Raw genomic sequence first — 17,780 nt, 5'->3', positions numbered from 1 at the left:
TCTGAATCGATTCTTACCAAATTAATAGGGATCGCCCTAGGGCCAAAAAATCTCCAATTTTTATGCGAATTGGTCTATAAATGTGACCTGTACTTTGTTTTCAAAAAGACATGAGCAGATAGATAACTGCAAATCTATACAGGTCATCAAAAGGAACTGTGGGTCTATTTCGTTTCATTTTGCATGTTGCAAACTCATTTACCAAGACATAATACCCTTAGGGTATTAAAATATTGTTATCAGAGCAATCATGAATAAAAATTCCGTGCGGAATTTGTTTCCTTTCCCCAATTTCACAATTTTTTATTTCCATATTTATGCCCAAAAAGGGAATATTTTGGCGATTCGACTTGAATACGCCATAATGAAACGAATTTAGTAGTTTTCAACTTTTAACAAATATTAATTTTAAAAGAATTCCAATTTTTAAAATTATTTTCCGTGCAGAAAATTCAGAGAGAAATATTCATGATTGCCCTGTATATGTTTTTTATATGTTATATGTTTTTAGTAAAATATGAAAAATTTTATGTAATATTCAATATTTTCTAGTCTTCATTTCTAGCTCATTTCTTATTCTGTCAGACAATTTTGGCCGAGCAGAAACTATCAATTTATTTGGATACGTTCATTTTGACATATCTGATTGAGTTTTTGAACAAATTTGTATAGGAAAGCAACTTATGTTGTAATAAGAAGGCTGGGTTATAGGACATTTTCTAAGTGTTTTAGTCCAGATTTATTGCTGTGGCGGAATAATAATTAATAACATGATAATCTGCTAAGAAATTGCCGTTTAACGGCAATAAACTTAATTTAGAACACTTTTTGATGACTTTCCAAATTTAATTTCATGATTTTTGTCAAAAAAATTACTTGCATATTTTTTGCATGTTTTGTGCATATGCAAACAAATAAAAAATATGAGCCTGGTCCAATCGGAATTTTCGTATCTTTATTAATAAAAAATATGCAAAATCCGATGTCTAATAATTAAGGCAGACTTCTCTCATATCAAGGCAGACTTCTCTCATATCAATGAGAGAATCAAACAATTTTTACCAAGTCCGATATGGGACTTCTATATTTTTCCATGTATATTCACTATAAATATCTTCTTAATGAAGTCATTTTCAAAAAAACATTGAAAAATATTTTTGGTGACGAAAATGTGAGTAAAAATAATAAAAGAGAGAGAGAGCCCTGTACTATATCTCGAAAACAAGAGGTGATAGAAGAAAATAATTCGCCAATTTCAGTCAGAAACAGAAAAAAAGTTGGATGAAACAGTTGACCAGTATTGTCAATGTTATGAATTTTTGTCCATATTTATTTTATGCAATTTTCCTTGCGACAATTGTCAGTTTAATGGAGAGAGGGTTGAGGCATATGGTAACCCTTTGCCTCTCAACATCATCTCTCATCTACAAACTGACAATTGCCACATGGAAAATTGCCTAATGTAAATACGGACTATGTTCGGCCTAGTCGAATTTTTCTGATTTTTTTGTAAATATAGAAAACTCTGTAGATAATTTTTTAGGCCTTGAGCAGAAAGCAGACTAAACGTTTAGATGATGTTTCAGGTTTTGCATTGACTTGGTTGTTGTTTTTTCTTCAACGCAGTAACGCAAAATTTAAATCAAACGTCTATTCTGTTTTCAGTTTTAGTGTTCTCTAGATGTCAAAGGCTTTTTTTAGGAAACGATCTAAAAGGTAGTTATCTTTTATATTTTTACAGAGCAAAAATCGTTATTGTTTATTTGCATGATGAAACACGGGTCGGATAGAGAGTTTGCTAATTATTAATTTGGTTGTAAAAATTCCGTAATGTGCTTCGTAAAATCGTATTTTAAAAACTTAATTAATAGTTAGTAGGATTTCACTTTTACCTTGTGTTGGCCTATGTTTACTCATAAGAGGCTTAGCTACAAACCGAAGCGTTGTGCAAAATGCCACAATCCTATGATAACATACTGTCTGCATACGACTGAAATTCTACACTTACTACGAACAAGGGTTACGGCTGCCAAAATTGCAAAAATAATGGCTTTTGCTTCTAGAAAATAATATTTTTTTTTATCGAACGATCCAAAATGAGTACAAGAGTTTCAAAAGAATGAAGTAAATTGTCCAGGAAAGAACGTAGGAAATTGAAGAAATTCATTATTTTCGGGGAAATTTTCTTCCTTAATAATTTATTATTTCTCGTAATTTCGGAAATGCCTTGACATAAAATGATTTTCGAAACCGTATTCTAAAACTTCAATACATTTTATGTCAAATATAAAACGAAACTTGCGATTTTTACCAAGTAGAAACCAAAAATGTGTTTACTTTACCTTAGCCCGGATTACGTTTCATTGCATTTCCCAACGCTGACAATATTTAATATTTAATTGTCATAGTTAATCATATCTACCACATTTTGCTTAAGTATTTAAAATATTCGTCCGAATTGTTATTCGTGCGAAATTTGTACTAAAATTGTCGTTATAATACCCTCAGCATTTATGCTAACGAGGGTATGTACACTTTCATACGGCCAAAATGTGCTTCATCGAAATAATGATTTTAGACCCCATGTATGTTTGGACGAAATGTGTTTCAGACAATTTGGAGTCGATTGAGCAATGTCCGTCCGTCTGTCTGGCTGTCTGGCTGGCTGGTGCGCACGATAACTCTCGAACGGATGAACCGATTTGGCTCTCGTAATATTTTGTCCGAACTTAGTTTAAGTTCGAAGATGGGCTATATCGGTCCACTCCTTCCGGTACCTCCCCCACAAAAGTTCGAAAATGTTCGGAAAATTTGTGCGCACGATAGCTCTTGCAGGGAGTAACCGATTTGGTCCATACTTTGTCCATCGTAAAATATGTACCAAACTTAGATAATGTTTCAATATAGGCTCAATCGGCCCACTCCTTCGGTTACATCCCACACAAAATTTCGAAAAAGTTCAGTTTAGGGCCATCTCTCGAATCGCTCTGATTTTTGTTCTAGCAGCTTGTATTCACCGCCCTCCATACGACGGTACAAGTTTCATTAGGGGCAAGTCCATACTTCCTGAAAAAATAGCCTGAAAGTTGCAAAAAAAAACCCTATGACACCGTGTCAGGTGGTTGGAGAGCAGGATAACTCTAGAACGGATCTGCCGATTCGGTCCAAAATTTGGCCTTAGTAATATTTTGTCCGAACATAGTTTAAGTTTGAAGATAAGACATATCGGTCCACTCCTTCAGGTACCTCCCTCACAAAAGTTCAAAAATGTTCGGAAAATTGGTTCATACGGTAAATCTTGAAGGGAGTGGCCGAATTGGTGCATAATTTACACATCCTAATATATCTACTAGATATAGATAAGGATCAAATATGGACTATATTTGTCCACTCCATCCGGTACCTCCCACATAACATTTTGGATAAGATCACTTTAAGACCTGCTATCCTATCGCATCACTTTTTTTCATTTTTGTTGACTTGCATTCGCTGCCTCAATTACGATGGTAAACGTTATTTCAGGGGTAAGTCCATAGTTTAAGTTTGAAGATAAGACATATCGGTCCACTCCTTCAGGTACCTCCCCCACAAAATTTCAAAAATGTTCGAAAAATTGGTTCATACGGTAACTCTTGAAGGGAGTGGCCGAATTGGTCCATAATTTACACATCCTAATGTATCTACTAGATATAGATCAGGTTCAAATATGGAGTATATTTGTCCACTCCATCCGGTACCTCCCACACAACATTTCGGATAAGTCCACTTTAAGACCTGCTATCGTATCACTTTTTTTTATATTTTTGTTGAAGCGACTTGCATTCGCTGCCTCAATTACGATGGTAAACGTTTTTTCAGGCGTAATTCCATACTTCTTGAGCAAACATCCAGAAGGGCTAAAATGTAGTGTCTGGAAATCCACTTTCATAATGGTCAATGTAGATCCATTCCTTTTAGTATCTCCTCCGCAAAACTTTTGATCTCTAATCCTAATGAACGTTTTTGTCGGTTCAAATTCCCAACATTTTTAAAAACCCCTAAATACATTCGTTTTTTGGGAAAATTGTTTCAATATATACAGGCTGAGGGTATATCTCTGTCGGCAAAGCCGACTGATACTTTTTACTTGTTTTTACATATTTCTATAGGAGAGGCATTCAAAAAAAAAAAAAAAATAAATAAATAAAAAAAGAACAAAAATTGGCGGTATTTGCTTCAAAAATCCTTAAAACCTCCAAATATAAAGTGCTCATTAATCTTAAACCTTTCTTCGTTCTAGTAATTCCCATCAATTGTTTCATATTTGCACATAAAATATGGAATTAATAATGATTTTATTCATTTTTTAGGGTTGTACGAATATGAACTTTGTATACTGTATGTATGTATATTCCAAAGACATAAAATATAACAAGATGGGACATTTACATTGCTACTATACATCGGCAGATGGTGCTGGAGGTCTAACATAATGTTATGTTCCAATATGGTGACATAAAATTATGTTATACTTGTTTTTGTTGCCGTCGTGTTCTGTTAGTTGTATGTTATACACAAACACCCTCTATGGTTTAATAGCAAATTGAACTGCATTACGCACTATGTCCAATCTTTACAGTTCTATGTCTTTGTATATTCTTTATAGACGAGAAATATTTGTTATTTATTTTTGATTAAAAATATGTTTTGACAGCAAATGAAGACATCAGGTTGTATTTTGTATCACCTTCTTTCTTGCACCATGATAATTACTTCCCACTACAAATAGAAACACACAGCACGGTAGACGATAGGTTGCTGTTGCTTTTCGACAAACCATCATCATGTAATGCTGAGACAGTGGGAAGTAGTTATTTAGTTTACATATGCATCTACGAGAGTTTTTCAATGTTTTTGTTGAATTCACATTTAAACGAATTCACTGGTCACATACAGTATCGGCCAAAACTAAAGCACCCCCTCAGTAAATTTTTTTGAAATGATAATTTTTTTATGAAAACTAAATTATAAATTCATATTTTATTTTTCTTTTTATTTATTTATATCTTTATAATTGGAAAATACAAAAATAAGGAATTCAGAATTTAATAAACAAAAGTTAAAATTCAAAAAACATTTTAGGTCGCAAATATAAGCGGACAAAACTAAAGCACCCCCCATTTGAGGTACAGCAAAAACTATTGAAATCAATATTTCGTTGCTTATCCTCTATTCTGGATGACACAATCACATCTTTTAGGCATAAAGGATACTAAATTACTAATTATTGCAGCCGAAATAATCGGTTTTCGGAAAATTTAGCTTAAATCCTCAAAATACTGAAAATCGGAAGGTACCGTTATAAGGGGCTATACCAAAACATGGACCCAGGTCCACGATTTTTGGTGGATATGTTTTGTGACCACTAAGAACCCGAAGTACCAAATTACAGCTAATTTAGTAGGAAAATGTGACTTAAATATCCGAAATGCCGAAGATCGGAAGGTACCGCTATAAGGGGGCTATACCAAAACATTAGCCGATATTGTTCATATTCATCCAAAAATGATGCTACAGCATTCTCTGGTCAAATACTAAATCCCTAAGGTTTAAAAATTAGCAAAAGAACGAATTGCAAAAGAACGGTAGACGCCGGCTTATTCAGTCGACGACCAGCAAAAAACCTTCCGCCTCCATATTTTGCAGCGTCTTTGCAATATTTAGGATTTAACGGTTGCGCATTTGGTCCAAGCCTTTTACCATCTGAATACTTTATATTAAACATAGTTTCATCGGTTCAACAGTTCAAATGGGTCTTGGCGAATGCCAGTCTGGCTCCTTCATTTTTAGTCGATATGAAAGGTTTTTTTGCTGGTCGTCGACTGAATAAGCCGGCGTCTATCGTTCTTCTGCAATTCGTTCTTTTGCTAATTTTTAAACGTTAGCGTATTGTATTTGACTGGTGGATGCTGTAGCACCATTTTTGGATGAATATGAACAATATCGGCTAATGTTTTGGTATAGCCCCCTTATAGCGGTACCTTCCGATCTTCGGCATTTCGGATATTTAAGTCACATTTTCCTACTAAATTAGCTGTAATTTGGTACTTCGGGTTCTTAGTGGTCACAAAACATATCCACCAAAAATCGTGGACCTGGGTCCACGTTTGGGTATAGCCTCCATATAACGGTACCTTCCGATTTTCAGTATTTTGAGGATTTAAGCTAAATTTTCCGAAAACCGATTATTTCGCCTGCAATAATTAATAATTTAGTATTCTTTATGCCTAAAAGATGTGATTGTGTCATCCAGAATAGAGGATAAGCAACGAAATATTGATTTCAATAGTTTTTGCTGTACCTCAAATGGGGGGGTGCTTTAGTTTTGTCCGCTTATATTTGCGACCTAAAATGTTTTTTGAATTTTAACTTTTGTTTATTAAATTCTGAATTCCTTATTTTTGTATTTTCCAATTATAAAGATATAAATAAATAAAAAGAAAAATAAAAGATAAATTTATAATTTAGTTTTCATAAAAAAATTATCATTTCAAAAAAAATTACTGAGGGGGTGCTTTAGTTTTGGCCGATACTGTATATTCTTGAGCTCAAGTTCCTGCAAATTCTCTCAGTGAAAAAATTGGAGAATTTTTGGGGGAAATAATTGGGGATTTTTGGGAAATTTCTTTTATGAGTAATTATTTCAGATTTTCTGAACTTTTTTATTTCAGGACGTGAATAGTAGTAGCGCACACGTAACGCCCAAATATGCCATATACTAATATACAGTTGTAATAATTTGTAACAGCTTTGATGTGTTTTGTTTTTTCGAACGTTCCCACGCCTCACTTTCCCACCCCTGCCGACCGAGGGGGCGACCTCCCTTTTACGTAGGGATCGCGTATACACCATGATCCGCATCATGATGGGGTATGAGAGGGAAATTGAAAACCAGCTACAGAATTTACTTCATCAGCTAGTTAGTTACTTACTAATACATTTTTATATACTATTCATTTAAAAATAAAATTATGTTAGATTTTATAAGGTCAAGGCTCATGCCAAAGTCTACATTACAATACATGGAATTAAAATCTACACACATTTTGTTAATAGGATCTCCCATAGAGTAATTCGTGCGGTGGAAATCTCTAAATATGGGTTGATAGTTTCTAATTGTTCTACAAGGAACATTTATTCTAATAGATGATATTAAGAAATCCGAGGGAATATTACCCATTAAAATTTTATGCACCATCATAGTGTTTAACATTGTGCGTCTACTTTTTAATGTAGGTAATCGAATTAATTTTAACCTGCTTGTATATGAAGGCAAGACAAAATCGCTATTCCAATGTAAACCTCTCAGTGCAAAAAGTAAAAATTGTTTCTGCACTGATTCAATTTTATCAGAATACACTGCGTATTGAGGGTCCCATACAACAGAACCATATTCTAATATAGGTCTTACAAGTGACGTAAATAGTTGTTTTGTTATATAGGGATCTGAAAATTCTTTGGCCCATCTTTTTATAAATCCTAAAACTCCATGCGCTTTATTAACAATAGAAATTACATGATTATTAAATTTTAATTTTCGATCCATCAAAAGGCCAAGATCAACAAATGATGCTACAGTTAATAATTGAGAACCGTTAATATTGTATTGCCTTATTAAAGAAGAAGATCTGGAAAAACACATATGTTTACATTTTTTTAAGTTTAAGTCCATACAGTTGATTTTACACCATTGAAAAAGGCTATTTAAATCACTCTGGAGAAGATCAGCTTGCTTTTCCGATTTATGAGTAATGAATAGCTTGACATCATCAGCGTACATTAGCAATCTAGAATGCATTATTGAGTTTGGCAAGTCATTTATAAATAAAAGAAAGAGAACCGGTCCGAGGTGACTTCCTTGCGGAACACCCGATGGCACGTCAATCGATTTTGAGACACATCCATCAAACAAAACTGTTTGTGATCTATTTTGTAAATAAGAAGATATCCATCTTACTAAATTAGTATTAAAGCCCATATAATCTAATTTATACAACAAAAGCCTATGGTTAACCCTATCAAATGCTTTGCTGAAATCTGTATATATTGTGTCAGTTTGATTATGCCGAACAAATCCTTTTATTACATTCGATGTGAATTCTATAAGGTTTGTTATGGTCGAAAGACCACTACGAAAACCATGCTGATATGGACTTAGCATGGGTTGAATTTTATGGGAAATTACAGAAGTAATTAATTTTTCGAACAATTTAGGAATTGCACTTAATTTTGCAATTCCTCTATAATTGGATACATTAGTCAGACTGCCTGACTTATGTAAAGGTACAATATAAGACTTTTTCCATATTGCGGGGAAATGACCGAATTTAAGGGAATAGTTAAACAATAGAGTTAAAGGGGTTGACAATGCAACTGAACAATGCTTCAGAATTAAACTAGGTATTCCATCGGGACCTGGACTTTTAATGGGTTTTAAACATCGCAGACTTTTGGAAACGTCTTGGTATTGTAAGAAAGGCATGTAAATTTCATCAATCTGAGATAATTTATAAGGATATGTATCTTTAATTTGGCAAGATGCATTTGAATAAGTTGTAGCAAAAAATTCTGCAAAACATTCAGCAATATCTGTGTTTTTAGAAAATTCTTGATTATTGAATTTCAATAAAGAGGGTTTAGAAGGTGTTTTTCTTTTTAAATTAACAAAGTCATAGAAGGACTTAGGATTGGACTTAAAATTTTCTTTAATCTTGTTAAGGTACTCATTATATGATCTACGAGATTCTAGCGTATACTTAGACCTAGCTACAGAATAATTGGCGTAGTCAATTGAAGAACCTGACTTTTTATATTTACGAAAAAGTTTATTTTTGGAATTTTTTATAGTTGATAACTCAGGAGTAATCCATGGAAATTTATAAGAATTTGTGACTTTAATAGTTGGAATACATTCAAGCATAAATTTATTTATGATCTCATAGAATTTGTTAATTTTAATATCAAGATCAATATCACTGCTGCAAAGACATACCGATGTCCAGTTAACAGAAGAAATAAGAGAATTGAGTTTCCGAAAATCTGTTTTTTTATAATTAAGGACAGTTTTTAACACTTTGGACTGATTTTCCCCAAAGGAATGATTATGGGTCATGGTTATACATAATGAGGGATGATGAATATCTTCAGGAATAGAAATTGGTGGAATTCTAATTATTTCAAAATATTGAGTAACATTTACATATGCTAAATCAAGGATTCTATCGTAACTATTCAGTATATCGTTTATTTGATGAAGATTGAGGTCACAAAATCGACTAACAATTTCGAATGTATCTTGATTAGCATTCGCCCGGGATGTTAGTGGTGTTAGAGCTTCAGAATCTGGTAATAAGAGCCATTTAACAGAGGGCATATTAAAATCGCCCAGAACCAAAATTCGATCGGTTTCATTCATATTTCCAACGATTGAACTGATTGCGGATATATGTTTTTTATATATGTCAAGTTGAGAAGAAGGAGGAATATAGGAACAAGTTATAAATAATTTAAAATTGCCTAGTTCAATGGATATACTTAAAAATTCAATATCAGGAATATTATTTATTTCAATTAAATTAGTGGAATAAGAGGAGTCAACTGCAATAAGGACTCCACCACCTTTTTTAGCAACACGATCATTTCTGAATATTTGATATTTCGGACATAAAACTTCACTATTTAATACAGCTTTTTTTAACCAAGTTTCAGATAAAACAATTGCATCATAATTAAAACCGAAGCTATCAGTATATAAGCGAGTTAGCATGGGGTTTGGCAATTGACCGTGTACTAGAACAATGGGTTGAATTGAAGTACCATTTTTCCATCATTTGAACTGCTGAAGGGAACTTAAGGGGTTATCCCTACTTGTCAATTTCAAAAAATAGAAAAAAAAATTATTGGCTTATTTTGAAGTACAGGTAGAAAGTGTGCGCAGAAAATCGATCGGAGCAAAATTGGCTGAGATATGACCTTTCAAAGTGGAGAACCCGTAGTGGTTTGTGTATTTAGGCGTACTTTATTGGTTTATTATGCCACTTCTTTATGCATAATTTTAATGTACCTCAGAATGGCTACCTGGTGGGAATTCCCTCAAATGAATTCAATTGTAACCTACGAATGAAACATGTGGACGGTCATTCATTCATTTCCAGGTCCAGGTATTGAAGTGTTGTACCTGTGAATGGTACAATACTTCTATATTATAAAGCCGCTCATTCATTACTTTTTGTCAATTAGTAAGTGTCAACGAAAGAGATTGTTCTACATAACAAAAAACAGTGTATTTTATTATACTTTTCAAAATGGATAGGAAAAAAGTTTCACGCATACGGCTATATGGGCGACATTTGATCATTACTGTTCAAGCGATACAAATCCACGATACGAGAGATGTCCAACCGGTGAAGGCTCGTGGTGTTCATATTATCGGGCAAGAAAAGAAGATTTCAAACAATAGGCTTTCTTTACTCGAAAGATGCGTCGGCGGCTTCAATCAAAAAAGCAACGAAAGCTTCAATCAACTTATTTGGAAAATTTGCCTCAAAACCCTTTCAAGTGGAGCACTCGTTGTAAATTTAGCAGCTTACATTGCGATTGGTCTTTTTAACGAAGGTACAAAATCATTGTTTTTTATTTGAGCACGATCGGAGTGAACTTTGGACAAAAACGCACACGAATATGCTAAAAATTCGACCAAGCACGAATTTCACTGGCAGAGAGATGTGCGACCGAGTGCACTCGTGAAGGAAGAATGTTGCGAAGGCAACACCAAATTTCCATTTTACAAGCTGCATCGTCGGCGGAAGAGCTCCTGTATGGACCAGGAATATGAATCCTTGTAATTTTACCAAAATATACATTTTTTAATCATGTAAACCGAAATAAAAACTTAAAATGCGTTTTTCTTGAAATGCCATTTTTGAAGCCGGTGCCAACGATAGCTCGAAAGCGGATAGACCGATCTTCGTATATTTTGGTGAGCTTATTAAATGCATAAAAAAATTGTATTTAAGCGAGACAGATTATTTTTTTAAAAAAAATTTTCGCCAATTTTTGGGCAAAAATTGGTCTATTTTTTGTTAAAATCGAAACTTTGACTTTTACGGGTCAATATTTTAGTTAAAGACAAGAATATTACGTTCTTAAAATGCGCACCAAAATATATGAAGATCGGATCATTCGTTTTCGAGCAAGCGTGGCACCGCAAAAGGCTTTTTCAAAAAATGGGTTTCACAGGTAGCCATTTACCACAAAACTGTGCAATATTTTTTCAACAACAAACATTTCAAAGGTATTTTAAAAGATTTACCTAAAAATATTGGTAGTTTACTCAGAAAAAAATTATGAAAATTGACTTTTTTCAGCCAGCACAACTAGGGATTAACCCCTTAACTACACAAATGTTTTCTGGACTGATAAGCAATGATAAAATTAAACTTTATTTAATATAAGTTTTCAAAACAATAAAATGGGTTCGGAAACAACTTATGATAAATTGCATTCGAATTTTGAAACCGTCTATAACTGCCATAATAAAACGGTAGTGTGGCCGTTCATTTTTGCAAGTCATCAGCAACCACAAAATATTTGCCATTGGGGGCTATGGATCAGGTACCCCGTTTGCATTTATCCTGATATAATATACCCACTGGATTTCAAATGTCAATTCCATAGCGTAAACGTCAAATAAATCCTCATAAAGAAGGTTAACCCTCAAAATGCTCTAATGCAAAGAGCGTTTATTTATTTATTTATTTATTCAATTTAACATGTATAACAAAGCCAATAGGCTTTACTTTTGAAAAAAAAAAAAAAAAAAACAGAATGCTTGGAAGACTCAACAATTACACTGCTCAACACAATTGAAAAAGTTGAATGTTTCAGACGAAGTTGCAGTTGTTTCTAGATGAAATCGGCTAGATATTTTCAAATCCGGTCCCGGTTTTTCTCCATCAGCTCTTGTTTTTGAGATATAGCTCAAAATCGGTTTTTACGAGTTTAACCCAGACTTTCGTTATTTTCGGATACAAACAAATATTTTTTGTGGGTTTTTCGACATTAATATATTAAGGAGATGTTGTACGCTCGATACAAATCGTTTTTGAAATAGTTATGGTGAGTATATATCAAAAAAATATAGAAAATATACGACGGACCTTGTAAAAATTGCTTATTTTGAGTATTTTAAGCTTTAATTACGTCATCGGGGGAAGTCATAGGATCTTCATATGGTAATGCGGATATGCTTAGGGTGTCCACTATATGGTCCAGTATTCAAATATATAATATAAAGTTCATAGCGCCCATGATTCGGCCATTACCTAAAAATCATCATGAAGACTGCCATAGAAAAGTAAATGGCTTATGTGGTAATGATATCACTGGTAAATTATTTCCCTTTAGCAGTCTTCATGGCGATTTTTAGGTTATGGCCGAATCATGGGGGCTATGAACTTTATATTATACATTTGAATACTGGATTATATAGTAGACACTCTAAGCATATCCGGAGTACCATATGAAGATCCTATGACTTCCCCCGATGACGTAATCACAGCTTAAAATACTCAAAATAAGCAATTTTTACAAGGTCCGTCGTATATTTTCTATATTTTTTTGATATATACTCACCATAACTATTTCAAAAACGATTTGTATCGAGCGTACAACATCTCCTTAATATATTAATGTCGAAAAACCCACAAAAAATATTTCTTTGTATCCGAAAATAACGAAAGTCTGGGTTAAACTCGTAAAAACCGATTTTAAGCTATATCTCAAAAACAAGAGCTGATGGAGAAAAACGGGGACCGGATTTGAAAATAACTCGCCGATTTTATCTAGAAACAACTGCAACTTCGGTTGAAACAAAAGTCCTGTTGACCAGTGTTATTATTGTTAAAAAGGCCTGTACCGAATGTCTTAAACGCTTGTTAATACAAATGCTGAAAAGGATGCCTACAAATATGCATTTTTAAACTTACCATTTTACCATGTTTGCTGCAATTCACTGGGCCAACCCATGGTTGTTTACGAATGCCAATGGAGAAAATGAACCTTCGTAAATTGGAAAGACATATGTGGAGATGATTCTGCTAGTGATTTAAACAAATTTTGGTGTAATATTTTTTAGGAGGGTTGGCGTTTTTTATTTGGGCTGACAACTTCAATTTTGTTTTTCAAAATAGTCAGGCTTAATCCCATAGTCGTTGTTTTAATATTTTATTAAAACAAATTTAATTTATTAGTGGGAAAATTGGTGATGTTTACCAAGGGGTAAGGCAGAAAAGACTATAGTTTCAGATCTCGCCACGGATCTTCATCAGTTCCCTTGTTTCTTGTTTTTCAACAAGAAACTTTTTATACCCAAGTGTCAATTATACCCAAGAAACAATACCAACAAATTAGTTATGTGTTCTGTGTTCTTTCGTCGAGAATCGACGAACGCATAGCAGTGGGAAAGATTTGCTTTTGTTTGCAAGTGTTTCTTTGCACACGTATCTATTTGAGCGGGCAATTGACACTTGGGTATAACAATTTTCTTGTTGAAAAACAAATTAAAAATTAAAAATTAAATTTTTGAGTTATCATACAGACCTATTATAACGCTACAATAATGAAGTAATAAACAAAACGGCCAAAGTGAATCTAAAAAAAATTAAAATAAAAACAATATTGGAATGTAGTTGTTAGAAGTTCTTGTTGGTCCAAAAATGCAAAATTCAAAGCTAGCTTTTTTCAGATGTAATTCGAATTATTTTAATTGTAATTTTTTCCCACTAATAAATTAAAGTTATTTTAATAAAATATTAAAACAATGACTATGGGATTAAGCCTGACTATTTTGAAAAACAAAATAGAAGTCATCATCCCAAATAAAAACACCAACCCTCGTAATTCGAGAATTATATTTGTAATTCGTAACATATCATTTGTAATTTGAGAATTCCGAATTATTTTCGAATTATTCCATTCGTAATTCGAATTATTCCATTTGAAATTCGAATTATTCCATTTGTAATTCGAATTATTCCATTTGTAATTCGAATCATTTTATTTGTAATTTGAAAAAAAAACCAGATATAAAATCAATACAAAAACTTTCGAATTTCAAATAAAATAATTAGAATTAGAAATGGAATAATTCGAATTACGAATTTCAAATGGAATAATTCGAATTTCAAATTGAATAATTCGAATTACAAATGGAATGATTCGAATTACAAATGGAATGATTCGAATTACAAATGGAATAACTCGAATTACAAATGAAATGTTTCGTATTACAAATGAAATGTTTCTAACTACAAATAAAAGAATCAAATTACAAATGAACTGTTACGAATTACAACTGGAATGTTTCGAATTACATCTGAAAAACGTGTAGTTCTAGGCGCTATGTGAAGTTTTTTTCCATGTGTACCACAATAAAATAATAATTTGAGACTCCATAATGTATACACAGTCATAGGCATAATTATTTTGACATGGTTAAAAAATATGTTTTTGTTTTTACCAGTAGTGCGTTTCTTTAAAACATTTTTTGAGTTACCGACAAAAATCGATATTATAATTTGAGTAATTAACGATATGTTTCGATAAGTTAGCGACCAAAAAATTGATCGTAAAGTTCTACAATAGGAAGAGTGCTGTCAAATTTTATTTAAACTTTTTATTCATAATATTGCGTTTTTTAATTTTAATTTTACCGATTTTTGTCGGTAACAAAAAATGAGTTAGAGAATAGCACTACTTCTAGAAAAATATGAAAAATAATATGGTTAATATCTTATAGGAGTGCATAAAATTGGTAAAAAATTAACAATTCTCGTATTTTTACAATGGATATATAAATTTGCAGTGAGGCATAAGTATAAAAATATTGTATTGGTATTCCGATCTTAACATTTTTTAATAATGTCTTATTTATAGATTTGTTTATTACCAGTTGAGGCGAAAGAGATATTTTTAACAAAAATCTGTACCGTTTAGGAGCCATTTACGGATCGATATTACAATGATATAGCAACTAACCACTACACGACATGCTTCGCACTTGGTGATGGTGCTCATCAGGTGTATTATAGAGTTGGACCATCTCGTTCAATTGAACGATCCGGATCACTGTCCTCGTTCAAAGATGAATGAGTAACATCATAAAAACCAACGTGTGAAATTAAGTATACGCAGTTTTTGTCAAAGAAATTACCTGTGTCCATTGAACGAGATAGTGATCCGGAGCGTTCAATTGAACCAGATTGCCCAATTAGTAAAAAAAATACAAATAGTTGTGTTAAAAAATGTCGGGGTTTTTGCAAAAATTAGTTGTGCGACTTGTTTAAGACCAAATTGAATGGATAAATAAAAAATTAACCCACTTAGTTCAACAATAATAACCAAAAGAATAATTATGATGTAATTCAAGGTGTCAAGAAAATGTTTTCAAAATGTAATTAAGGTTCCAAAATACCCCATGTTTTCGGTAAATGCTTAAAAATCATTACATTTCATGAATTTTATTCTTAACAAGGATTAACTGCTAACAAGTATCAATAAGTATTAATATTACTAAAAGGGTTACCATATGGACCAAGCGGTACCAGATCATATTACATGTAAATAATGTCCCATGGTTCTCAAAGCAGGAATATCTGAAAAGTAAGACGTTTTATGTTTTTTTTTTTTCACCAGATAGATTGTCATCAATTACAATAAATATTACCTACAGCAGAACCTGATCAGCCCACCTGATTGAGTACCGCTGTAGGTAATATTTATTGTAATTGATGACAGTCTATACTGGTAAACCAAAAAAAAAAAAAAAACTAATAAAAAGTCGTAGTTTTCAGGTATTTCTGCGTTGAGACCCATAGGACATTGTTTACACGAATTATGATCTGGTACTCCCTTGGTCCATATGGCAATCCTCTTAGTAGTCAACCAACTAATTTTTGCAAAAACCCGCCTTTTTTTAGATATTCCTGCTTTGAGACCCACAGGTCATTGTTTACATGAATTATGATCTGGTATTACTTGACAAACTATATATCGTCGTTTTGCAAGTTTACAACATGGGCAAACTAAGTATCCCAATTTCTTTGTGAACAATACTCGCCTTATGTTTCTTTCTAATCCTTACATTGTAGATATATAAGTGACTTCGGCAACTACATTCATTCATATAAGGTAGCAAACAATTTTATATAATTATTTAGCTCCCAAAGGGTCACTGTGAAAGTTTATTTAGTCCCTTTTCCAGCAAAGCTTCGAATCATGTTGAAACAAGGTTTTGGCAGTTCCAATAATTATATGTAACACACACCGCCTTTTTCTGGAAAAGTGGATTAAAAGACTTTATTGATATCTAAAATGTCTAAAAACATTTTCAGTAATTACACATTACACATTGATTAAAAAAATAATTTCGGAGAATACTTCTAACACGATGTTGCTACGAAATACAAATGAAATAATTTAAATAATTAAAAAAATGTAATGCTTACTCTGTGTATGTCAGCGCTATTGTTTTTTCGGCACTGTATACAGAAGCCAGTACGATGGCCTTGTGGGATTTTGCCTCTATTCTAATAGTAACTTATCATTGATATTTTTCGTTATATAAAGAATAATCCCTTTGTGAGTACAAAACTTATATTTTAAAACAAAAAGAATTAACCTATTTAATTTTAAAAATATGAAATATTATACATATGGTTTTCAACACTACTATTTTATGAATATTATATAAAATCATGAAAAGGTTATGGGGGTTTTACATCACATTTATGTATGTGTAATTTAATTTTATTACAGAGTGCTACAAGAATTCTCGAGCTTATCGTCATAAAATAAGCCTTAATCTACATTTATTTAAAAAAAAAGCAAATAAAGAAATTTGATTAGAGCTATATTGAACATAAAGTCATGTGGTTTAATGTCCAAATCGTCTATGCATATAAACGTCTGTTGGGTACAGTTGACTCTTGTATTACTGTAACATGCTTAAGTGGAAATCCGGCAGTTAACTGAAACAAACATATTTGGAAATTCAATCTTAATGAAAGATAATAAAAAAAGGGCAGTAAAAATTGCATTTTTCTCTTAACTCATTCTAGTTTTTGCAAAATAGAACAACTGCTTTTTCAGTATATCCCAAGATGACGTACAGACATATCGAAAGTATTCGAATCTAAGAAATTATGTTGTGAATAAGTATTTATCGTTTTCTTTTTAATTCATTGGCAAGGAACAAGGATAATGACAGTATTTAACTATTTGCAACTGTTCTCTTGGAATTGAGTTGCCTTTATTGAATTGCACTGATATTCAGCCTTGTTTCTTAATCAGTGTTTGATAGTGGTTATGGTGGTGAAAGTGCATTATCCATGAGAATCAAAGGATTAAGCCTTTAACCACTCAACACATCTAAAGGTTGGAGTTCTTTTTTTATTATAATAATGCTAGCATGTAGATTTGTGTTAGTTGTACTAGCATGAAACCTACGTAGAAGCATAGGTTTGGTGCTGGGTTGGCAGCCGCTGGCCGAAACACTATGGTTCGGGTCAATCTGGTACAAAAGAACCCGCTACATTAGATTTGTGAATATGTTTTCCGTTGAAACACAGATATCGGTAAACTGTTTATAACTCTGCACAACAGTTTTAATTTGGGAATTTAATCTTTATGAAAAATAATATAAATGTCTATAAATCCTGGTTCTTGAGTACTGTAGCTCTCGG

The 17,780-nt window shown here is 32.6% G+C and overlaps 1 protein-coding gene across 2 annotated transcripts in view; it reads left to right on the top strand.

The window, feature by feature from the left end:
• Positions 1 to 17,780, top strand: part of ZAP3 — a 42,883-nt gene that overhangs the window by 7,278 nt on the left and 17,825 nt on the right. The gene's annotated exons all lie outside the window — the stretch shown is intronic.

This window comes from Musca autumnalis, unplaced genomic scaffold, assembly GCF_047663935.1.
Source record: "Musca autumnalis isolate F117 unplaced genomic scaffold, ASM4766393v1 scaffold_3, whole genome shotgun sequence".
Classification (NCBI taxonomy): Eukaryota; Metazoa; Arthropoda; class Insecta; order Diptera; family Muscidae; genus Musca; species Musca autumnalis.
Note: the sequence above shows the minus strand (reverse complement) of the source record. Positions and strands in the feature narration are given on the sequence as shown.